General features: G+C 33.5%; 1 long non-coding RNA gene across 3 annotated transcripts in view; it reads left to right on the plus strand.

Moving 5' to 3' along the window:
- Nucleotides 1-6415: 6415 nt before the first annotated feature.
- Nucleotides 6416-24242, plus strand: part of LOC134702172 (uncharacterized) — a 30686-nt gene continuing 12859 nt past the window's right edge. For all 3 annotated transcript variants that reach the window (XR_010104356.1, XR_010104357.1, XR_010104358.1), the window contains exon 1: nt 6416-6495. This is a non-coding gene — a long non-coding RNA (uncharacterized LOC134702172). The remainder of the gene's footprint in view (nt 6496-24242) is intronic.

Consider the following 24242-nt stretch of genomic DNA (forward strand, 5'->3'; position numbering starts at 1 on the left):
ATGGTATATTAAAAGTAATTATTATTATTATGATAATGCATTATACTGCAATTTAAAGTCATATAATTAGTTTACTGTACAGTTCAGCACTGTGAATTTATATAATTTGAACTCTAATAGAGGAATATAAATACTTTCCAGTGACCAAATATTTCTGACAATATGTGCAATATTTAATTGTTGATGTAATAATGTTTATGTATGTACTTCTGTGATAAATAATAAAGTTTATTATGTCTGCTATGTTAAAGTGTCAATCAGTGACACTTAAATGCTGGCCTGTGAATTCCAAACTTTTTCTTAATTCTGCTAGCAACATACAATTGAGTAGTGGTATGTGAATATCAAGGTTGTCCTGTAGATTCAAATTTTTTCCTTGATTCTGCTAACACCTGAATATATTAAGAGGCGTTCTGTGAATTCCATAAAGAGGGACAAAAGATACCAGAGTCACAGTCAAACTCATAAATCAAAAATAAACTGACAACGCCATGGCTAAAAATGAAAAAGACAAACAGACAAACAATAGTACACATGACACAACATAGAAAACTAAAGCATAAGCAACACCAACCCCACCAAAAACTAGGGGTGATCTCAGGTGCTCCGGAAGGGTGAGCAGATCCTGCTCCACATGTGGCACTGGTCGTGTTGCTTATGTAATAACAATTCTGGTAAATAGTCTTATTTGGTAGGTCACATTCATGAAAGGGAAGGGGATATTAGTTACGACGTAAGGAACATATCCGATACTATTGTGAAACTGTTATTCCATAACCGTCAACCAACTTGTAATGGCATTCGTAAAATTTACGAAGGGATGATTTCAACTTCACCATTTGGAACTCTTGGTTTAATAGCTGCCTTGTGAGCAGCAACCCTCTATCAAGACAATCATGATAGGAAATGCAAGCAGAGCATATCGTATCAATTGGGAAATATATACCCATTATGCAGGTGCTGCTGGAATGTTGCTACTTAGAAATGGAAAGTTCACAATCGGAATAGTTATCAAAGGTACCAGGACTATAATTTAGTACGCCAGACACACATTTAGTCATAAGACTCATCAATGACGCTCATATCAAAATATTTTTAAAGCCAAAAGAGGTACAAAGTTGAACAGCATTGAGGATCCAAAATTCCAAAAAAGATGTGCCAAATACGGCTAAGGTAATCCTTGCCTTGGATAAGAAAATCCTTAGTTTTTCAAAAAATTCAAAGTTTTGTAAACAGGAAATCTATAAAAATGACCACATTAATGATATTCATGTCAACACTTCGTACTGGGCTGGTGATACCCTCGGAGACGAAACGTCCACCAGCAGTGGAATCGACCCAATGATGTCATTGTTATCAAAGTTATCAAAGGTACCAGGATTATAATTAAGTGACGCTCATATCAAATACAAAGTTGAAGAGCATTGAGGATCCAAAATTCCAAAAAAATTGTGCCAAATACGGCTAAGGTAATCTTTGCCTGGAATAAGAAAATCCTTAGTTTTTCGAAAAAGTTTTGTAAACAGAAAATTTATAAAAATTACCACATTATTGATATACTGGGCTGGTGATACCCTCGGGGACGAAATGTCCAAAGCTGAAATCATATCTTTTGTCGTAAAGTTTTGTTTTCAACCGACCCACATTGTCAATTTCTAGATGTTAGTCAAGATATGAGCCCGACTTAACTGTATCTGTAGTATCCTTTATCTCTAGTTCGATGGGATAGATGCGTTCCACATAGTCACCAAATTTTGAATTCTTTAGTGAAAGAACATCATCTATATAGCGGAAAGTAGAGTTAAAGGATATCGCTAACTTCTTGTCTTTCTCCCTAAGAAGTTCCTGTATGAAGTAAGCCTCATACTAATAAAGAAACAAGTCGACAAGAAGAGGGTCACAATTTGTTTCCACAGGAATGCCGACAATTGAAAAACATGTCCTCCGAACGTAACAAATATGTTGTCAATCAAGAAATCAAGCATCTTGATAATGTCAGTTTCAGAGAATTTTTTGTTTGAATCAGAATGATCCTTTACAAAGTAGGATTTATCCCTCTCTAAGACAAGATACTTGTATCTACCTACGTTGGTTATTCTTAAGTTACACCAAAAAGGTTATCTTGATATAAAATTTAAAGGTGTCTAGTAAAACCCGAAGTAACGTCCTCCGTGATTCTGCTCAACTAATATCAGCAAAATTGATAATCGATAATTGTAAAACGAGGAACACTTGCAGTAATTAATTACATGACGTTTTCCCCCTATCGAATGATGTGTTTGAGCTTTTGGTTTTGCCATTTGATAAGGAACTATCTATTTTACATTTTCGGCGATTATTTTTTTATAAAAAGTACAAAGATTATTAATGTTATCTATTTCATCAAAAATGTTGCATTGGTTACACAGGATTATACAGCGTCACGATTTGGTTTTGATTTTTCTTCGAATCGTCTTAAAACATAATGCAGGGAAAGTTTAAATAGAGATGTTAAACAAACTCAAAAATGCAATACATGAAAATATTCGTGACAACCACCCTCAAATCAAACAAAACAAACTATGTGCAGATCAATTAGAAACGTGAAGTATCATCCTTAAACAAGCCTGAAAGAGTTCAATTCATCACTTTATTCTGTTTTTGTCGTGTGTGTTGTGGCAGTTGATGAGACACTATGGCATTCCTCTGACAACTTAGATAGAGTTGATGAGATACTATGGCATTCCTCTGACAACTTAGATAGAGGTGTGTTGTGGCAGTTGATGAGACACTATGGCATTCATGAAAATTTGTTACAATCATCTGAAACACCTCTACAGGAATGCAGAGTAAGTTACAATCATCTGAAACACCTCTACAGGAATACAGAGTAAGATCATTCACGGAGGCGAACAAATAGAGGCATTTGATATTACAACTGGGTAAATATAAAACAAAAGAAGTTGTAGTATGATAACCAATGAGACAACTGTCCACAAGAGACCAAAATGACACAGACATTAACAACTATAGGTCGCCGTACGGCCTTCAACAATGACAAGACTGTCTTTTTCACCTATGCTATTCCTCCTGTCAGTTGACTGGATCATGAAGCATTCCACGGACGACAGAATAAACGGTATTCAATGGACTATGTTCACCCAGCTGAATGACCTAAACTTTGCCGATGACGTTGTGTTGCTGTCCCAAAACCACCACCAAATGCAGGACAAACTAGCAGGATGGAAAGAGAGCATCAGAAACAGGCCTTTCCATAAATCACAACAAAATCAATGTTTTAAAGTCAAATACAAGGTCCCTATATAGCAAGTCTGATGGTTAACACCAAATCTTAAGAAAAAGTGGATTCTTTTACATACATTGGAAGCGTAGTGGATAATTTTGGCGGCTCAGATCGATAAAGATGAAAAAAAAATCAGAATTGGCAAAGCTAGAACTGCATTTAATATGATGGGATCAATTTAATTTGGAAAGCACGAAACATCACTCACGAGACCAAAATACGCGTTATAATTCCAATGTGAAAACCATACTCTTATTATTGAGCTGAGACTTGGAAAACAACAAAATGTCTATTTCAAAACTCCAAGTCTTCATCAACAACAGTCTCAGGTTCATGCTTAACATCAGATGGTCTGAGATGATTTCAAACAAAGATCTATGAGTAAAAAAGATCAACCAATATCCAGTTGATGAAGAGAAAAAAAAGAGAAAATGGCGATGGAAAGGACACACACTTAGGAAGCCAAACAACATTACAAGGCAATATATGATTTAGCAGGTAAGGGAGCCTTAAAATAGACAATATATTAATCTTTCGATTTTCAAATGAATTACAAAAAAGAAAAATATTGAATTTTAAAGTTAGAAAGAACATCCTGTCGATGCAAAATAGATGCTTAATCTTGTTTTTGCTATTGGAATTCCTAAAAAAAAAAAAAAAATCTATATCTTGACACACTATGTGTTGAACACAATTAGTAAGTTCTTATGTTCATGATATTCAAAAAATAAACATTTTTTTTGTTATGAGTAACAATGCCTAGTGTTTTCGGCATGTAGACACAGGGGTTTCCAGAAACCCGCTATCCACACCTTGAGGTCAAAATCCATTGTTATGTGTAGCGATAGATCTATTCAGTTTACACTTGTTTCAGACATATAGGAACTCAGTCGAAGTATAACAATAGAACTGGGGTTTAAAACGAAGATAAATATATTTGAATGTCCATCTAACAACGAAGTATAACAATAGAACTGGGGTTTAAAACGCAGATAAATATATTTGAATGTCCATCTAACAACGAAGTAGACATAACTTCCTTATTCTTTTAATATGCACAGGTATCATTGATTATACGACATTTGAATGATCCAGTCAGGTAATTAAGACAATAAATATAGATTCATCATGTTCATGTTTCCGCATGCCAAACCCTGCACTAAAAACATAAAACTTTCGACACACACTATTTTTTTTAGAAGAATAGTTTAATTATCAAAATTTAAAAAAAAGTACTCAACATTAAAATGGCATAGTATACTTATAGTAAAGATTTCGTTTATAGAAAATCACCACTTAGAGTGATCTTTTAGTAGAAAGCGACTTCCGGAGTGCTTTGAACTCACCGACAGGACATTTATCTTATCCTCCGTCTCGTTTCCCCACAAATCCGTAATTTTACTACAATTCATGGTAAATTCTCCATTTAATGTTGTTTTAGTAAATTTGTTGAAATATTACAAAGAGAAAAAAAAATGAAAATAATTGAAATGAAAAGAAAATGGATTTTTGAAAAAAAAGGAGGAGGACAAAAAAAAAACTTGTCCTGTCTCCAAGTACATTTAGACTCATTGAATTAAAAGTCTACATAATAATCAAACAAAATGTGATTCATTGACGAACACCTGCACATTTATATTTCTTGTATTTTATTCAGAATGAAAAGTTTTAATTTTATTCGTGGTCATGACATACATGAGTTATCAGTGGTGTAGCAACTAAGCAGACGGGCGTTTTCTTTGAATCTAACCTATAAAATAAAAGGCTAATATAAACGCTTGTTTTGTATCTAACCAATCCTGCACAAGACTTATGCGACCGCTTGTTATATATAATTTTTTATGTTTTATTAATCTAAATCCTATTGATATTAAGATGTATTTAAAACCCATTCAAGAAAGAATCAATGATATAGCCTTCCAAAAGCAAGAAACTGACATCAATCAAAATAAAAAATTGAATTTTTTTAATATACTTTATAAACCAAATAAAAGACCATCGTATGTTGATCAATGCAAATCCAAAAGTGATAGATCAACATTATGTAAATTGAGGTTAAGTGCTCATACTTTATCTATTGAAAGAGGGCGATATCTAAAAATACCAAAGCAGAGTAGGGTATGTCTTTGCTGCAACAATGGAGACATTGAAGATGAACTTCACTTTCTTTTAAAATGTTCCTCCTATAAATATGTGAGAGATAACCTTATTAAAAAATTAAATAATGTTCTATTGAACAACAAATTTCCTTCCTTATCATATAACTTGCTTATATCAATTCTAAATAGTAATTCCCAAACAATATTAAAAATTGTTGTCAACTATTTGAATGAATGCTTGTTGGTGAGAAACTCATTATTAAAAGGTACTTGATTTCTGTAATAATGTATATGCTTCTCATTTATTTTTTTTATATATTTCTCTCATAATAATATCCACTGTCACTCCTTCATTGTATATATGTTATTGTAGTTAGTCTTTAATTTGTTGCCATAACCATTTATTGTCAATGTGTTAGTGCTAATAAAGTTATCTTATCTTATAATAATGAATATGACTAAAATGTGCAGAAGACATGGCAACAAAAAAGAAAAGAATAAAGTAAAGTAGGGCAAACAAAAAGAAGAGAGAATAATTGGTTGCTATAAAACATAGAGCATAAATAGAAAACAAATAAAGGACCCCATACAGATCCTCATTAACAATAAGGTTTTAAATTTGTTTTTTAAATTTCTTTGTTCCGCTCATCACCATGCCATCAACATTTTACCTTGCAATAAGTGAATAAACAGATAAAGGGTAATGCATGCAGCTTACTTCATTCTAACAACAGCTACCTTTGCAATTTAAATATGAAAAACATGACTCAACGGTTTGCATTATTTCATAAAGATTCGCATTATAAGTAAATGCTAACATATGAAAAATCACAAACTAGTTTGCATTATGTACAAAAGCCTTTTAAAAGTTGATCTTTGGTATCGGTTCAATAAACACATATATGTTATATTGCATTGATGGGTCTTGTATTACCGTACTAGATACCCGTATGTAGAAATGAATTGTATTACATACTAGATACCCGTATGTAGAAATGAATTGTATTACCGTACTAGATACCCGTATGTAGAAATGAAGTGTCGACAATCGGCAATGTTTATAAAGGAAACGAAAATGGAAATTCTCTTTAACCAACAGGACTACTTTTAAAGGTAATTTTAGTAAGCTCTGTTGAATATTTATTTGAAATATCAATATGATATGAAGTTGATTTCCATTTGTTTGATGTTTTTAGCTTTTGATTTTGCCTTTTGATAAGGGACTCTCCGATTTAAAATTTTCTTTGAGTTCGGCAGTTTGGTCACTTCTTTTTCATTATTCAGACAGAACTTTAGGTAAAGTTATTTTCTATAATTGTGTTTTACATTAAATGACCTTTATGAGTAAAATACAATTGTAGATTTTTGTGAACATGGGCGTATCAGGGATATATCTTCTTTTGAAACATGTGTTTTAAGTTTTAAGTTTTTTTTTAATATTGAGCGCCTGCTTCAAATAATTTACACCTCTATTTCCTCCTCCCTCTATGAAAGCCTCCATCTGCTACTGCATGGTGCTAAATACCACATGTTACAAGTATGTATACCCTTTGAGCACCTCATTCTGGAATATGAGAAGACAACTATTCAAGTTACTATTTTACTAAGTTATTTAAATCATAGTATATCAAATAGAAAAGCTGGACTTCATAATAAAACTTGTAAAGCCTCGTAAGATGTACATATTTTTTTTGTTTAAAATACACTTATAAACAAGTCTTACAGGTATTTCAATCGTCTTTGTGTATCGCGCAATGAATGATTTGAAATAACTATCGGTGCTATTTCAATGGGTTGCTAACACTGAAAGGTTAATCTATTTAAAGGTCCAACTAAATAAGAATACATACTTCTTTATTCATTGCACAAGCAATTTGAATGATCCAGTAAAGTGACCTAGACAAAAAAGTCCCAAATGAAACCTACCGAATTAGACTTATTACCGGATTTGTACTAACATGAGGTAGCAATAAACAGTTAGGAAAACATACCAAAATTTGCCCTTTTAAATTTTAGCAAAAATATCTTGCAATATCTAGCTTACTGTTTTTGTCATATATGGGCATATGTATGTAATCAGAATCTTCCATAGATTTTATATCTAGTATATAAAATGGTAAAATATAATTTCATTTTGGTGTATCCATGGCAACAATCTGCATTTATTTGTTATAAAATATTGCAAAAAGGGGGGAAAGATGTCACAAGTTTCCCAAAAATTTGGCTAAAAGTAGAATTTCAATCGTTTGAAGAAATACCTTCTCTGAAACTGTGTACATACATCTTTCAGCAAATCCAATGAAAATCATATGTCTTTCATCTCATTGTTTTGTAAAATTGCGCCAAAAACTTCGTGTATAAATAGAGTGTTTGTAAACAGTACATTAATTTCTGGACCGATGGCCGGTCTAGCTATGAAAATACGGGTGGTCAAACAGAAAACAGCCCATAAAACATGTAAAAAATAATCTTGATGCTCTTATAAACCATCTTTGAAGGCTAAATTAGCACTAATCTGTCTAAAAAATAATTTTATTACACAATAACTTTCCTATTTGAAAAATCCACAGGGGCCATAATGCGAAACTAAACTCCTAACTGTGTATTGCTACCATGGCTACACGACGGGTGCCAAATGTGGAGCAGGATCTGTTTACCCTTCCGGAGCACCTGATATAAACCTCAGTTTTTATGGGGTTGCTCAGTGTTAAGTTTTCTATGTTGTTTTTATGTACTATTATTTGTCTGTTGGTCTTTTCATTTTTAGCCATGGCGTTGTCAGTTTGTTTTTGGCTTATGAGTTTGAATGTCCCTCTGGTATCTTTCGCCTCTCTTTTATTGATTTATTTCCTCTGGATGACAACACCTACACTAAAACAACAATTAAAACTTTCGGCACAAATCATTCGTCTTTTTCTGAGGTATAATAGTTAAACATTGTTCATTAAAAAAAATATTTGAAAAAGTAAACAACATTGACATGACATAAAATGCTTAGTTAAGAGAAAATCAGCATCTATCTAGAGTACTATTTTTAGTAGCAGGCGCCTTCCAGAGTGTCATTGAACTTATAGACAGGACATTTTTTTTTTTGATTGATTGATTTTTTGTAACAAGAATGTGTCCCATGTACACGGATGCCCCACTCGCACTATCATTTTCCATGTTCAATGGACCGTGAAATTGGGTAGAAAATCTAATTTGGCATTAAAATTAGAAAGATCATATCATAAGCAACAAGTGTACTCAGTTTCAAGTTGATTGGACTTCAGCTTCATCAAAAACTACCTTGACCAAAAACTTTAACCTGAAACTCGCACTTTCATTTTCTATGTTCAGTGGACCATGAAATTGGGGTCAAATGTCTAATTTGGCTTTAAAATTAGAAAGATTATATTATAAGCAACAAGTGTACTAAGTTTCAAATTGATTGGACTTCAGCTTCATCAAAAACTACCTCGACCAAAAACTTTAACCTGGAGCGGGACGAACGAACGGACGGACGAACGGAGGCACAGACCAGAAAACATAATGCCCCTCTACTATCGTAGGTGGGGCATAATAATGCCAACAGTACAAGGTTTTCTGGGAAGGAATCTTAACATCAGTTTCACCTCAGTAAAGGAACAGGCATATAAATCTTTAGTCAGACCATCACTAGAATATGCCTGTTCAGTCTGGGACCCTTACTTTACTGAGGATATTAACAAAATAGAAAAAGTACAGAGAAGGGCTGCTAGATATGTCACTAACCGAAACAGAAACACCTCAAGCGTTAGTGACATGATAGAACATCTAACATGGGGAGACCTACCACACAGAAGAACAGAAAACAGTTTTTGCCGCAATATGTATCACATAATCAAAAACCCCATGAGGAGGCCCTTTTATAAGGTGTATTTGTAAATGGTTTTTTGTTCCGACGTTGGAAAGTTCCGGGCGGAAAGAACTAACTAGTCGAAAAGTTCCGGAGGAACTTATTAACAGTTATTTTGTTTTCCTCTGGTTTAAAAGTTCCACCGGAACAAAGTGACTAGTTGAAAAGTTCCAACGGAACATATCAACTAGTTAGAAAGTTCCTTTTTGCCAAATTAGTAAAAACCGGAACTAACAAACTAGCACATAAGTTTCAACGGAACTTATCAACCAGGCATAAAGTTCCATTTGGAGAATTGATGCAAAGCAAAAGCGCAACATATTATATTTAAACATTTCAAAGGGGAACCAAGATACTGATTACAAAAGTCAAAAGGAACTTATCAACTAGCCACAAAGTTCCTCTTTGGCAAATAAGTCAAAACCGGAACTAACAAACTAGCCCAAAAGTTCCAACGGAACTTATCAACCATTGTCAACCAGTCACAAAGTCAGAGGCGGATGCCCCCCCCCCCCTTGGGAAAAAAATTGGTTGCTTATATAGGGAATCACTGAAGAGTGACTGGAGCGGGCCCCCTCTTAGGTCAGTCAATGGGCCCCACTTATGAAAATTTCTGGATCCGCCACTGAAAGTTCCATTTGAAGAATTGATGTAAAGTAAATGCGCAACATATTATTTTTGAACCTTTTCAAAGGGGAACAAAGATACGAGCCACAAAAGTCAAACGGAACTTATTAAGGTAGCACAATACAAAGATTTTTCATCCCCAATCAGACACCTTTAAACTGATGTAATTCCTCTCATCCTTTTTTAAATTTGATAAATGAGGTACCAAAAGAAAGAAGAAGGATATATCTTTCAAATTATGGTAACATAATTATTACATAGTATCCCAAAATATTTTATCGAATCTTGTACAACACAGTTTGACCTCAAAAACTGTGTCTCAGATTTTTCCTATTGTATTTCATTCTCTCATAAATCTTCAATGAAGTTTGCAACATCAATTTACAAGAGATCACTAAATTTAATTTGGTATAAAATTTGTTCTATTGATGTTTTTGGAAATCTGAGACAAAGTTTTGGAAGTCAAGCTGTGTTGTACAAGAATCTATAAAATGTTTTGTGATGCTATGAATAACAAAGAAGCTAATTTCATTCAAGTGTGGAAATCACAATATAGCAACTGATTACATAACAATTAATTATGTAATAATTATATTTCATAATGAAATTGTCACAATTTGAAAGATTAATCTTTCTTCTTTCTTTTGGTACCTCATTTATAAAATTTAAAGAAGGATGAAATGAAATACATCAGTTTAAAGTTGTCTGATTGGGAGTGAAAACATCTTTGTAATTCCTCTTTGTTAGGGTTAGGGTTAGGGTTCGGGTTTACTATTCAACTAGCTACATTGTTCCGGGACTTTTCAACTAGCTATTTTTTTCCGGAACTTTTCGACTTTTTTTCCATCGGAACGAAATAACTGATCATAACTAGTTGAAAAGTTCCGCCGGAACAAAGTAACTGACGGAACATTACATATTTAGAGCGGATTTTTTTAACATTTTTAAAATCATATAAATCGTGAGAACAATGAGAAACTGTTTTGACGATCGTGTAGCGTACGCCCTCTACGTACCCCTGGATCAACCAGTACGACTGCAACCTGTCTTACTTTAAAAAAATCCTATCAGAAAAAATTCCGGAAACAAGTCCTGTAACGAGTTGTATATTATGCACAGTACAATTTCCCGCCGCCTGTCAAAGTATGTTTCCTGTAACGATTGGATAGAAAATGGTAAGAATAGACGGTTTTGTCAAACATACTCGAAGATATATCCAATATTTTGTGAATACACAAAGAAGTATGTTAAAATAAGACGTGCAAGTTGAAATGCTCCTAGCTGGTGCAGTGGTGGTCCTAGTTCCAAACAACAGTAAAATATACACATGTAATTACAGTAATACTAAATAGTCATAGTTTACAAGCAGTGGCGGATCCACTGACTGCCTAAGAGGGGGCCCGCTTCCACTCATGCTCCAGTGATTCCCTAAATAACCAAGTTTTTCCCACAAAAAAGGGGGAGGGGGGACCCCATGCCCCCCTCACCCCCCCCACACACACACCAATGGCACTGTCTACACTTGAAACCAGTGTCAGTGACATACCTCGTGTTACTGCCTACAAACTAATAGCTACAAAGATTTCAGAATTAATAAAACTATTCATTATCTTTTAAATTTTGTCTGTTACACTAAGAAAGGTAGCATTTCTTTCATTCATTTAAAATTACTTATTTGTTTACTTTTTTTCATGATAAAGGCTGACCGATCGTTAACAAAAAGAAAATGACTCCTGAGCGTTGGTACTAGTATATTTTATACAGTCTTTCTGGTTGTTGTAATACTAGATTTTCATCTGTGCTGTATGACTTCCTTTACTTCCATCTAATTCAAGTTGTATCGCCTCCTTGTGGTTTTGACAGTGGAAGAATAAACGCACCCTAATTGTAGTGGTCATTTACAGTACTTCAAAATGCACCTTGCTACATTTTTGATAATTTACTAAAGTGTTATAATTTGAGGTCACCGTACAGCATTCAACAATGAGCAAAAACCCATACCGTACAGTAAACTATAATTTTAGAAAAAAGTAGTGTTATAGCACACCCCAAAAAAATAACTTGAAAAATCAGTTGAAAAAGGTGACTAAGATCGGCACAAACATGACAAAGCAACAAAATAATTATTACCAAAAAAATAAACCTCCAGTCATGAGATATTAGTTCACCACATATATTACAAAGTAACAACCGGCAACAATTACGACAGGCACATACAAGCTGTGGCCATCCGATTCACGTAGAAAGTGATGTAAAAGTACTCAAAAATATCAAACTGGAAAATCAGTCTGTTGAAAAAGATGACTCTTCAGATCAGCACAAAGCACAAAAAAAAAATTCAGAGAGATATTTGTTCATCACATATATATCTTTTAAACACTTCTGTGGAGAAAACTTAATGCTGTGTGTAAAACCATATCAATAACAACGATCAAACAAATAACTGTTAACAACATTGCTTTCAGAATTGGTGCAATTTGTTCCCGCCATTTCAATTTTGTTTACAATATATATGTATGTCTGAATATCTTTGTTAAGAGTACGGTAACCCTACTTTTTATTTTTTTAAATTTTTTTTAATAGATAAAAATTAATATTGTGTTGAATTTTTATGAAAAAATCATTGGTCATTTTTTTTTAAATTACTATATTTAACCTCAACGTTCCACCATAAAAAGGCGGGAAAATTGTTATAGCAAATTATCGATATCTCTTGATCTTTCGAAAATAAGAATACGAATAATGTAGTTTCTGCAAACAATAAGGTTAACAAAAGAAGCAATTTTCAAGTGATTCAGACTTTTTATAAAATTTTACATGGCAAAGAACTACAAGTCAATATTTTCAAATTCTTCAAAAAAAGATGGTGTTCCAAATCGAAAAAGAGGTCAGTGACCCCAATTTTTTTTAGTTTATTTTGAAGCTTTTACATAGGCCAAAGTGCAGATAAAATTTAAAGGAGATATTATTGGTAGATCTGAATAGAAGGATTTGTCTTTAAGGTACAGTTGAAGCAATGTTTTAACTTTCTTCTGTATTAAGTTCTATTTTGAAAGATCACTTTAAAAATTAAAGCTTAAAAAACATTCCGCTTTTCTGTGTAAGTTTTCATTTAAATCCAGATAATTCAAGTAATTCAACTTTATTTTTATTAACTTTACAAAAAAAAACCATAAAACATTGTTTTTTTTTAATATATTTTTAATGGTGCGAGTTTACAGTGGTACCACTTCCCAGTGGTACGAGTTAACGTTTTTTATACGAGTTGACGTGGTACGAGTTTTCGGTGGTACGAGTTAACTTGCTTCCCATATAATACTGTATAGTTATTGTTACGTTGGACATTAATTTTCGGAATGCTAGGCTGGATTAATAAATGATTAATTACAAATGTACATGTAACAATACTATTTGTGTTTCAGTTAAGTTGTGTTATTGATACGTTAGATTTATTAAAATTTAAACCGCCTTGATCCTGATTTTTAGTTTTTTTGCTGAATTCTCCGATATACAGGGATGTATGCTCGATAAAAATGATAATAGTTATTATCATTATTGTTTCTATTAGTATTTTTATTCAACAAATAATATTGGTCAAATAGTTTTTAAGTATTTATTGTTTTAATATATCATATGTTCTTCAAGATAATACTACAGTTTAGTAATGCCAAAGGCGAAGAATATAGTCCTATGGTTCCATTTTTAGAAGAAAAGTATTCACTTCTATGAATTTAACTGCATATTGCAGCATCACTTGTTTGTGATGGCTGTCTTTAATTGTTCCACCTTACCAAAATTTGTAAAACAGGCACCCAAAAACACATACTGGATGTTCTGAAGCTGCCATTGAAAAACAATGAATAATATAAAATGTATAAAGGAAAAAACATATGATATGGGGACAGTGGTATCCATTTATGACACATTATCAGTACATGCACAACAAAAACTCACACACGGAAAGCAAAGGAACAGTGCTTATATTGTTGTTCTATATCTCAAAGACACAGTAAGTTAAGAAGTAGAAGTAAATAATATATACTTATATAAGTTAATTATAATGTTTGAATAATTTCCCCTTAATTTTCTCAAAAATTAACTTGTTAAAGTATTTTTTTTCATAATCCCGCAAAAATTCTCAAGTTTTGAGATGTGAAAACATGCCATTGCCTTTAACAATTTTTCTCAGGTTAGCTCATAATTTGTGTTTAAAGTTCAATGTTTCATCTCATTGATTCAATAAAGAAACTGATTGCGCAAAGGGCAAGGACTTCAAAAATTGCCCCTTAGGGGCTTGTAAATGAGCAGTGTTCTTAAGATAACAGACAAATGAGATTTTCATTGTCCATGAAATTACTGAAATGATTAGTAAAGACATCTGCAAAGGACAGACAATTAAAAATTCTATTAGAGCAAAGAAGTCCTCAAATTAAAGAAAAGTAAATAGGATTACTTTTTAGCTCACCTGTCCCGAAGGCGTCTGTCGTCTGTCGTCTGTCATCCGTCTTCTGTCGTCGTAAACTATTTCAAGAATCTTCTCCGCTGAAACTACTGGGCCAAATACTTTTAAACTTTAACTGAATGTTCCTTAGGGTATCTAATTTATAAATTGTATCTGAAGTTTTGATCTACATTTTGTATCAACAAACATGGTCGCCATTGCTAAAAATAGAACATAGGGGTCAAATGCAGTTTTTGGCTTATAACTCAAAAACCAAAGCATTTAGAGCAAATCTGATCTGGGGTAATATTGTTTATCAGGTCAAGATCTATCTGCCCTGCAATTTTCAGATGAATCAGACAACCCATTGTTGGGTTGCTGCCCCTGAATTGGTAATTTTAAGGAAATTTTGCTGTTTTTGGTTATTATCTTGAATATTATTATAGATAGAGATAAACTGTAAACAGGAATAATGTTCAGCAAAGTAAGATTTACAAATAAGTCAACATGACGGAAATGGTCAGTTGACCCCTTTAGGAGTTATTGTCCTTTATAGTCAATTTTAACCATTTTTTCGTAAATCTTAGTAATCTTTTACAAAAATCTTCTCCTCTTAAACCACTGGGCCAAATACTTCCAAACTTTAACTGAATGTTCCTTAGGGTATCTAGTTTGTAAATTGTATCCGAAGTTATGATCTATCAACAAACATGGTCGCCATTTCTAAAAATAGAACATAGGGGTCAAATGCAGTTTTTGGCTTATAACTCAAAAACCAAAGCATTTAGAGCAAATCTGACCTGGGGCTATATAGTTTATCAGGTCAAGATCTATCTGCCCTGAAATTTTCAGATGAATCAGACAACCTGTTGTTGGGTTGTTTCCCTGAATTGATAATTTTAAGGAAATTTTGCTGTTTTTGGTTATTATCTTGAATATTATTATATAGATATAGATAAACTGTAAACAGCAATAATGTTCAGCAAAGTAAGATTTACAAATAAGTCAAATGACGGAAATGGTCAGTTGACCCCTTTAGGAGTTATTGCCCTTTATAGTCAATTTTTAACCATTTTTCGTAAATCTTAAAAATCTTTTACAAAATTCTTCTCCTCTGAAACTACTGGGCCAAATACTTCCAAACTTTAACTGAATGTTCCTTAGGGTATCTAGTTTGTAAATTGTATCCGAAGTTATGATCTATCAACAAACATGGTCCCCATTGCTAAAAATAGAACATAGGGGTCAAATGCAGTTTTTGGCTTATTATTCAAAAACCAAAGCATTTCGAGCAAATCTGACCTGGGGCTATATTGTTTATCAGGTCAAGATCTACAATGTATCTGCCCTGAAATTTTCAGATGAATCAGACAACCTGTTGTTGGGTTGCTGCCCCTGAATTGATAATTTTAAGGAAATTTTGCTGTTTTTGTTTATTATCTTGAATATAATTATAGATAGAAATAAACTGTAAACAGCAATGATGTTCAGCAAAGTAAGATCTTCAATTAAGTCAATTTGACCAAAATTGTCAATTGACCCCTTAAGGAGTTATTGCCCTTTAAGGACTTTTTTTCGCAATTTGTTCATCATGTTGACTTACTTTAAAAAATCTTCTCCTTTGAAACTGCTGTATCAATTTCAGCCAAACTTAGGCTAAATGAGTTTCAGAGTATTTAGTATAAATTTTATATTTTATTTCCTTGTATGTCAAGAAACATAGCTACTATGGCTAAAATAGAACATAGGAGAAAATGATTATTTTTTTTGGCTTTTGAAGAAAATAGGACGATCCAAAAAACATTTAAATAAATTGAAAAGCCAAAATAATCATTGATGAGAGATTTAACCAAAAGAATTAAGGTGAGCGATTCAGGCTCTTGAGAGCCTCTTGTTTACTTGTATAAGCCAAAAAATTATTTACCTATAAAAATAAATAAAATACACTAAGTCTTGTATAAGTATCTTACAAATTTACTTATATACTGGTAAGTATATTAATATTTACTTCTTCAAGTAGTACCACTGACTGACAGTGAGGCCTGTGTGTTGCATAAATTTATCATATGTTTAGTAGTAAATACAGTAGTTTTGAATATTTGATAAAAAAATCCATATCGCGCAACTTTAATGCACACCCTTTATCATGTTTATCGCATACCCTTTATCACACCCCTACTTTTCATATTTTTGGCACACTATATGCAACTATAAAAATTACAAAACACACAAAAAAATACAATATTAAACAAAATATTTTTAAAACAAAAGCACGCAAATTTTCAGGTAACCCAGGTGCTTTGGATAAGTAATTGAGCAGTCCTTTTAAGGCCAAAGACAAAAGTAGAACTGAAGGTAACCCAGTGCTATGGATGAAAAAACAGTTCATATAATATAATACTCCTGTTGAAATATATGATACAGCGTATAATACATGGCAAAATCTGTATCACATGCCCTCAACCAATATCATCAGGCTTAAAGGCCCTTGGGCTGATATTGGTGTCTCAGGATGATACAACATATGATACAGATTTTGCCATGTATTATTCTCTATAATATGTATGCAATATTGTATCATTGAATTGTTTATGAATAAAAATGTTCAAGTTGTATATTTTCAGGGGTTCAAATTTACTTTAAGCAATGGAAGGTCCAGGACCTTTGACCAAAGATACTTAAAGGTCCTCCATTATTCATAGAAAGGTCCATTTTTATTTAAAATTCAATTTATAAAACACCCATCATATCTTACTACATTTACTTCATTTTTGGAAAGTTTGCTATAGCTTGCTATAGCAATAAACATTCTTAAGGCATTGGCCTCTAACCGGAAGTGAGACAGACTATCTTACTTTAGGAAGTGTGTCCTCCTTCTAGATAATGTAGTACTGGTGTTAGAAAAACTAATAATAGAAAGATGCTTTTGAAATTTTGAGCTGTTCTATTTTGATAGCATACAGCTTGAATTAAAATGTACTGAATTTGCATCGATTAATGAAATAATTCAAGTTCGTTTTGAAAATGGCAATCACAAATACTACTACGTGGATTCTGCCCTATGCGGAAAGTAAAATTAATACACACACATGACAGCAGTTTCTACGTTATGCTTTTATCGGTATTCTCCGGACATGCGTCAGGGCCCATATGCATAAAGCTACTTAAGTTAAGATTTTCCTTAGAAAACACTGAAGTTAAGGAAACTCCGCCCTTTTTTATCTGAGTGGTGTGCATAAAAAATCTTAAACTAAGTATTTCCTAAGTAATATCTTATTTGTTTTAAGTCACGCCCACAAAACTTAAGTGGTATGCATAAAACTCCTTATACTAAGGAAACGCATAAGATAACACTTAAGTCTAAGGTACCTATAGAGCTACCTTAAATTTTCAAAAATAGTTAAAAATCAGTCGAAAGTTTGCGTTTTTTGTAGAACATTAATATGTAACCTACAATTTGATTGATCAATATATATATATATCAGTACTAATAACATTAATGGTACCAATTTTTCTGCACCAGATTCGCATTTCGACAAAACATGTCTCTTCAGTGATGCTCGTGGCCAAAATATTTGAAATCCAAAGCTTATATAAAAGATGAAGAGCTAATTAAATACTAATTATTCATTTATTTATTGCTAAATAATAAGTAAGTATTAAAGATCATCGTTACCTTCTTCAAATCACGTATAATCAAGAGATAACAGTGGGTAGTTATATATACTATTTCCCAATCTCGTTGTTATGTATACCAAAAAGTACTCAGTTTTTACACACATGTATTCATGGTACTATTTTTCTTTTGTTTACTCTGCACATTTTTTAAAAATAGTTAAAATACACCTCACGGTATCAATTGTAACTGTTAGTTAAAACAGAATTAAGGAATGAAGAGAGAGCATGCAAAACCACATTTTATATATATGTGTGTGGGGGTTCTTTTTTATGGGGGTGGGGGGGGATGAGGTGGTCGGTGCGTCATTTGAATTTTCAATTCAGTTTTATTCTAAAGACGTAGGGCATACCCTTAAAAAAAAAATTCCCTTACAGGGAGAATATATTTCATGTAATAATTTGTTTTAGTAAAGATTGTAGGACTTTTGAAAATTATCCTAGTTTGTATATGGATTGCTGGAAAAAAAATCTACCCTCCCCCTTTTTTGTTGTGAAAGGGAAGCAATCACAATGTTAATTTCACATCAAAATAGATTTTTTTTACCATAAGCAATCCTTTCTAACACAAATGATGCAAACCGCTAAGCGCGCACATGTTTTGATTGTTTCATTCAAACATACGTTTGCAAAGTTTCCATAAACTTTGACAAACTATACAAACGCTAAAAATGCGTCTGCAGTTTGTCGTTTGTTAGTAAAAACGCTGTTTTTGTTTCTATCTTCAACTTGATAAAACAAAGTATTTGTTTCTACCTTTGTAAACAAGTCTGTTACCAGCAACATGTGCTTGCTTTATTGAAAGTTCAAACAGGGACATTAAAGACTTATTAAACATGTTAAACGATGTATTTGTTTCTACTTATGTAGCGTTTAGAAAACGTTTTGGTTAGAAAGAAATGCGACCTAAGTTAAGTAGAGGAAAGTTTTGGATTACCGAAATATTTTTTTTCAATGCTCATCTGTCAAAACATCAAGCATAAAAAGCGTTGTCTTATTTGCGCCAATTGTTCATCATTATACTTATAACTATGTTACGTTTTATTTCATTGTTTTACATACCTTTATCAAATAAACCCCAGCTCTTTAAAATAAAAGCATGCATTGAACAATAAATTTAAATAATCATAACACACTTTTACACGGGTGAGTACATGTGATGAGCTAATATATATCATACAGTAATTAGAGATAGGTTCCGATTTAAGTATTCCTTAGTTAAGTGAAAACTTAAGTAAGTTTATGCATACCATTTAAAAATTTGACTTAACTAAGGAAATTCTTAGTGAAATCTAAGTTTAAGGAATACTTAAGTTAAGATGTTTTATGCATACGGCCCCAGATCCATACATGTATATGTGTGCCTCCAAAAGTGAGTACTATATTCCTAGTTTTTGTCGAGCCTGCAACTTTTGTTGCAGAAAGCTCGACAGGGATAATGATACGGCGGCGGCGTTATCTTACTTCTTTAAAGCTTTATATTTTAGAAGGTGGAAGACCTGGATGCTTCATACTTTGTATATGGATGCCTCATGTTACAAAGTTTCCGTCAGTCACATGTCCAATGTCCTTGACCTCATTTTCATGGTTCAGTGACTACTTGAAAAAAAAGTTAAGATGTTTTGTAATGTTAAATTCTCTCTTTTTATATGCCCGTCAAAATTTTGACGGGACGTATTATGGTATACAAATGTCCAGTGTCCGGCGTAAACATGTCGCACCCTAACTTGAGAACGACTTATCCAAATTTCATGAAACTTAACATAGTTGTTTCTTATGATGGTCAAATGATCTGTATACTTTTTGGTGAAAATAAGATTAAAACTTTTTGAGTTACGGCACTTTGTAACTAAAACAGGGGTGTGTTTTTTTCACATGTCGCACCGTATCTCAAAAACACTACTTGAATATGGCTTAAAACTTTAAACACTTCTTAGTTATATTAATCTTAATATCTGTATACTTTTTGGTGATGATTCAAAATTTTATTTTTTAGTTATTGAGTATTTGTAAAAAAGGGGGAGGTTTTTTTTTACATGTCGCACCATATCTCAAAAACGATTTGTGATTATTGCTTAAAACTTTACACATGTCTTTGTTATATTAATCTAAAGATCTGCATACTTTTTGGTGATGATTCAAAATTTCATTTTTGAGTTATTGAGTATTTTGTAAAAAAGGGGGAGGTTTTATTTACATGTTGTGCCGTACCTCAAAAACAATTTATGATTATTGCTTAAAACTTTACACACTTCTTTGTTATATTAATCTAAAGATCTGTATACTTTTTGGTGATGATTTAAAACTTTATTTAAGTGATATTTAGTTTTTTGTAAAAAAAAAACAGGGTTGGGGGTTTCACATGTCCCGCCGTGTCTCAAAAACTATTTATGATTATTGGATAAAACTTCCACACAAGACGTCGGGCGTATCATCATGGCGCAGCTGTTTATTATATTTGGTATGTGTGTACCTTGCAAGGTCCATATGCCCGTCAGGCAGTTTTCACTTGACCTCAAACTCATTTCATGGATCAGTGAACAAGGTTAAGTTTTGGTGGTCAAGTCCATATCTCAGACACTATAAGCAATAGGTCTAGTATATTCAGTGTATGGAACACGGGGGGGGGGGGGGGGGGGGGGGGTCTCTTCCTATATAAGGTATATACATATGTGCCGCTGGAATGATATGGGTCCCTTTTTTGATCCGTCAAATATATCAATGGGGTGCAATTTTGATGTATAATAAGATTGTATATGCATATAGGTACTATTTGAGCTGATAAATATATGAATGGGTTATGATTTCGATGTGAAATATATGTATAGGTAGGGATTTCACAATTATTCAATATATGAATGGGGGTGTTTTTAAAATTCCAGCTGCACACCTGTACCCAAAATCCCATGTTGAGACCACCCCGTGGTATGGAAGCACTGTAAGGTGTACATGTCCAACTGGCAGGTGTCATCTGACCTTAGGTGACAGTTGTAATAAAGCTTTATATTTAGGACTATCAACATAATATCAATGATTAGTAAAGAAGGCGAGACATATCAGCGTGTGCACTCTTGTTAAGGTTTCCTACCTTTCTCTGGTTGAAGAGAAAATTAATATGAATGAATGGACATTTTACGACGCTGACTACGATTTTTAGCTCACCTGGCCCAAAGGGCCAAGTGAGCTTTTCTCATCACTTGGCGTCCGTCGTCCGTTGTCCGTCGTCGTTAACTTTTACAAAAATCTTCTCCTCTGAAACTACTGGGCCAAATCAAACCAAACTTGGCCACAATCATCATTGGGGTATCTAGTTTAAAAAATGTGTGGCGTGACCCGGTCATCCAACCAAGATGGCCGCCACGGCTAAAAATAGAACATAGGAGTAAAATGCAGTTTTTAGCTTATAACTCAAAAACCAAGGCATTTAGAGGAAATCTGACAGGTGTAAAAATGTTTATCAGGTCAAGATCTATCTGCCCTGAAATTTTCAGATGAATCGGTTAACCTGTTGTTGGGTTGCTGCCCCTGAATTGGTAATTTTGAGGAAATTTTGCTGTTTTTGGTTATTATCTTGAATATTATTATAGATAGAGATAAACTGTAAACAGTAATAATGTTCAGCAAAGTTAAATTTACAAATAAGTCAACATGACCGAAATGGTCAGTTGACCCCTTTAGGAGTTATTGCCCTTTATAGTCATTTTTTAACCATTTTTCATAAATCTAAGTAATCTTTTACAAAAATCTTCTCCTCTGAAACTACTGAGCCAAATTAATCCAAACTTGGCCACAATCATCTTTGGGGTATCTAGTTTAAAAAATGTGTGGCGTGACCCGGTCAACCAACCAAGATGGCCGCCTTGGCTAAAAATAGAACATAGGGGTAAAATGCAGTTTTTGGCTTATAACTCAAAAACCAAAGCATTTAGAGGAAATCTGACATAGGGGTAAAAATGTTTATCAGGTCAAGATCTATCTGTCCTGAAATTTTCAGATGAATCGGTTAACCTGTTGTTGGGTTGCTGCCCCTGAATTGGTAATTTTGAGGAAATTTTGCAGTTTTTGGTTATTATCTTGAATATTATTATAGATAAAGATAAACTGTAAACAGTAATAATGTTCAGCAAAGTTAGATTTACAAATAAGTCAACATGACCGAAATGGTCAGTTGACCCCTTTAGGAGTTATTGCCCTTTATAGTCAATTTTTAACCATTTTTCATAAATCTAAGTAATCTTTTACAAAAATCTTCTCCTCTGAAACTACTGAGCCAAATTAATCCAAACTTGGCCACAATCATCTTTGGGGTATCTAGTTCAAAAAATGTGTGGCGTGACCCGGTCAACCAACCAAGATGGCCGCCACGGCTAAAAATAGAACATAGGGGTAAAATGCAGTTTTTGGCTTATAACTCAAAAACCAAAGCATTTTGAGGAAATTTGACAGGGATAAAAATGTTTATCAGGTCAATATCTATCTGCCCTGAAATTTTCAGATGAATTGGACAATCGGTTGTTGGCTTGCTGCCCTCCAATTGGTAATTTTTAAAGAAATTTTGCCGTTTTTGGTTATTATCTTGAATACTATTATAGATAGAGATAAACTGTAAACAGCAATAATGTTCAGCAAAGTAAGATCTACAAATAAAGTGACCCCTTAAGGAGTTATTGCCCTTTATAGTCAATTTTTAACAATTTTCATTAATTCGGTAAATTTATGTAAATTTTTACCAAATATTTTTCTCTGTTACTAATGGGCAATGTTCATTATAGATATAATTGTAAGAAGCAAGAACGTTCAGTAAAGTAAGAACTTCAAACACATCACCATCACCAAAATACAATTTTGTCATGAATCCATTTGTGTCCTTTGTTTAATATGCACATAGACCAAGGTGAGCGACACAGGCTCTTTAGAGCCTCTAGTTAGGGCCCCGCCGACTAAGGCGGGTCGCCCTATAGTGATCAGTCTGTCCGTCCATCCGTCCGTCCGTCTTTCCGTCCGTCCGTCTGTCCGTCCGTCCGTCTTTCCGTCCGTCCGTCTGTCCGTCCGTCCGTCCGTCCGTAACACTTTCGTGTCCGCTCCATATCTAGAGAACCATTATGATTTCATACTTAATACTTAACATGATTATCAACCAACATCAGAGGGTGTGTCATGTTGTATGTACAACTTTCTAGGTCAAAGGTCAAGGTCAAAAAATTTGGTTTTAGTTGACAACCCCCTGTCCTGTGGTGAAGATCGTGTCCGCTCCATATCTAGATAACCGTTATGATTTCAAAGTTTATACTTGACATCCATTTCAACAACCACCAGAGGGCGTGTCATGATGTATGTACAACTTCCTAGGTCAAAGGTCAAGGTCAAAAACTTTGGTTTAGAGTTGACAACCCCATGTCCTGTGGGATTGTGTCCGCTCCAAATCTAGATAACGGTTATGATTTCAAAGTTTATACTTGACATCCATTTTAACAACCACCAGAGGGCGTGTCATGATGTATGTTCAACTTCCTAGGTCAAAGGTCAAGGTCAAGGTCAAAAACTTTGGTTTAGAGTTGACAACCCCGTGTCCTGTGGGATTGTGTCCGCTCCAAATCTAGATAACCGTTATGATTTCAAAGTTTATACTTGACATCCATTTTAACCACCACCAGAGGGCGTGTCATGATGTATGTAAAACTTCCTAGGTCAAAGGTCAACGTCAAAAAAACTTTGGTTTCAGTTGACAATCCTGTGTCCTGTGGTGAAGATTGTGTCCGCTCTATATCTTGAGAACCATTATGATTTCAAATATGATACTTGACATCCATTTTAACCAACACCAGAGGGTGTGTCATGATGTATGTACCACTTCCTAGGTCAAAGGTCTGTCTGTCTGTCTGTTGATCTGTCCATCGCTAACAAATTTGATCCACACTATATTTTGAGAGGACAGCTGTTATTATTTCATACTTTATACCTGACAAACATTTTCAACTTAACATATATATAAAGCAACACCAGAGAATGTGTCATAATGTATGCATCCTAGGTCTAAGGTCAGTCTGTCAGTCTGTCCATCCGTTTGTTGTTCTTAACAAATTGTGTCCGCTCTACCTCTCGAGAACCGTTAATATTTCATACTTTATACTTTGTGGGTCATAATATATTGAAGGCATAATTCTAAAAATATGTGACAAATATCAATTGGGCAGCACCTTTAAACATATTGTTCAAACATCAATCCATACATCCAGAAGT

Source organism: Mytilus trossulus, unplaced genomic scaffold (assembly GCF_036588685.1).
Source record: "Mytilus trossulus isolate FHL-02 unplaced genomic scaffold, PNRI_Mtr1.1.1.hap1 h1tg000406l__unscaffolded, whole genome shotgun sequence".
In the NCBI taxonomy this organism is placed as follows: domain Eukaryota; kingdom Metazoa; phylum Mollusca; class Bivalvia; order Mytilida; family Mytilidae; genus Mytilus; species Mytilus trossulus.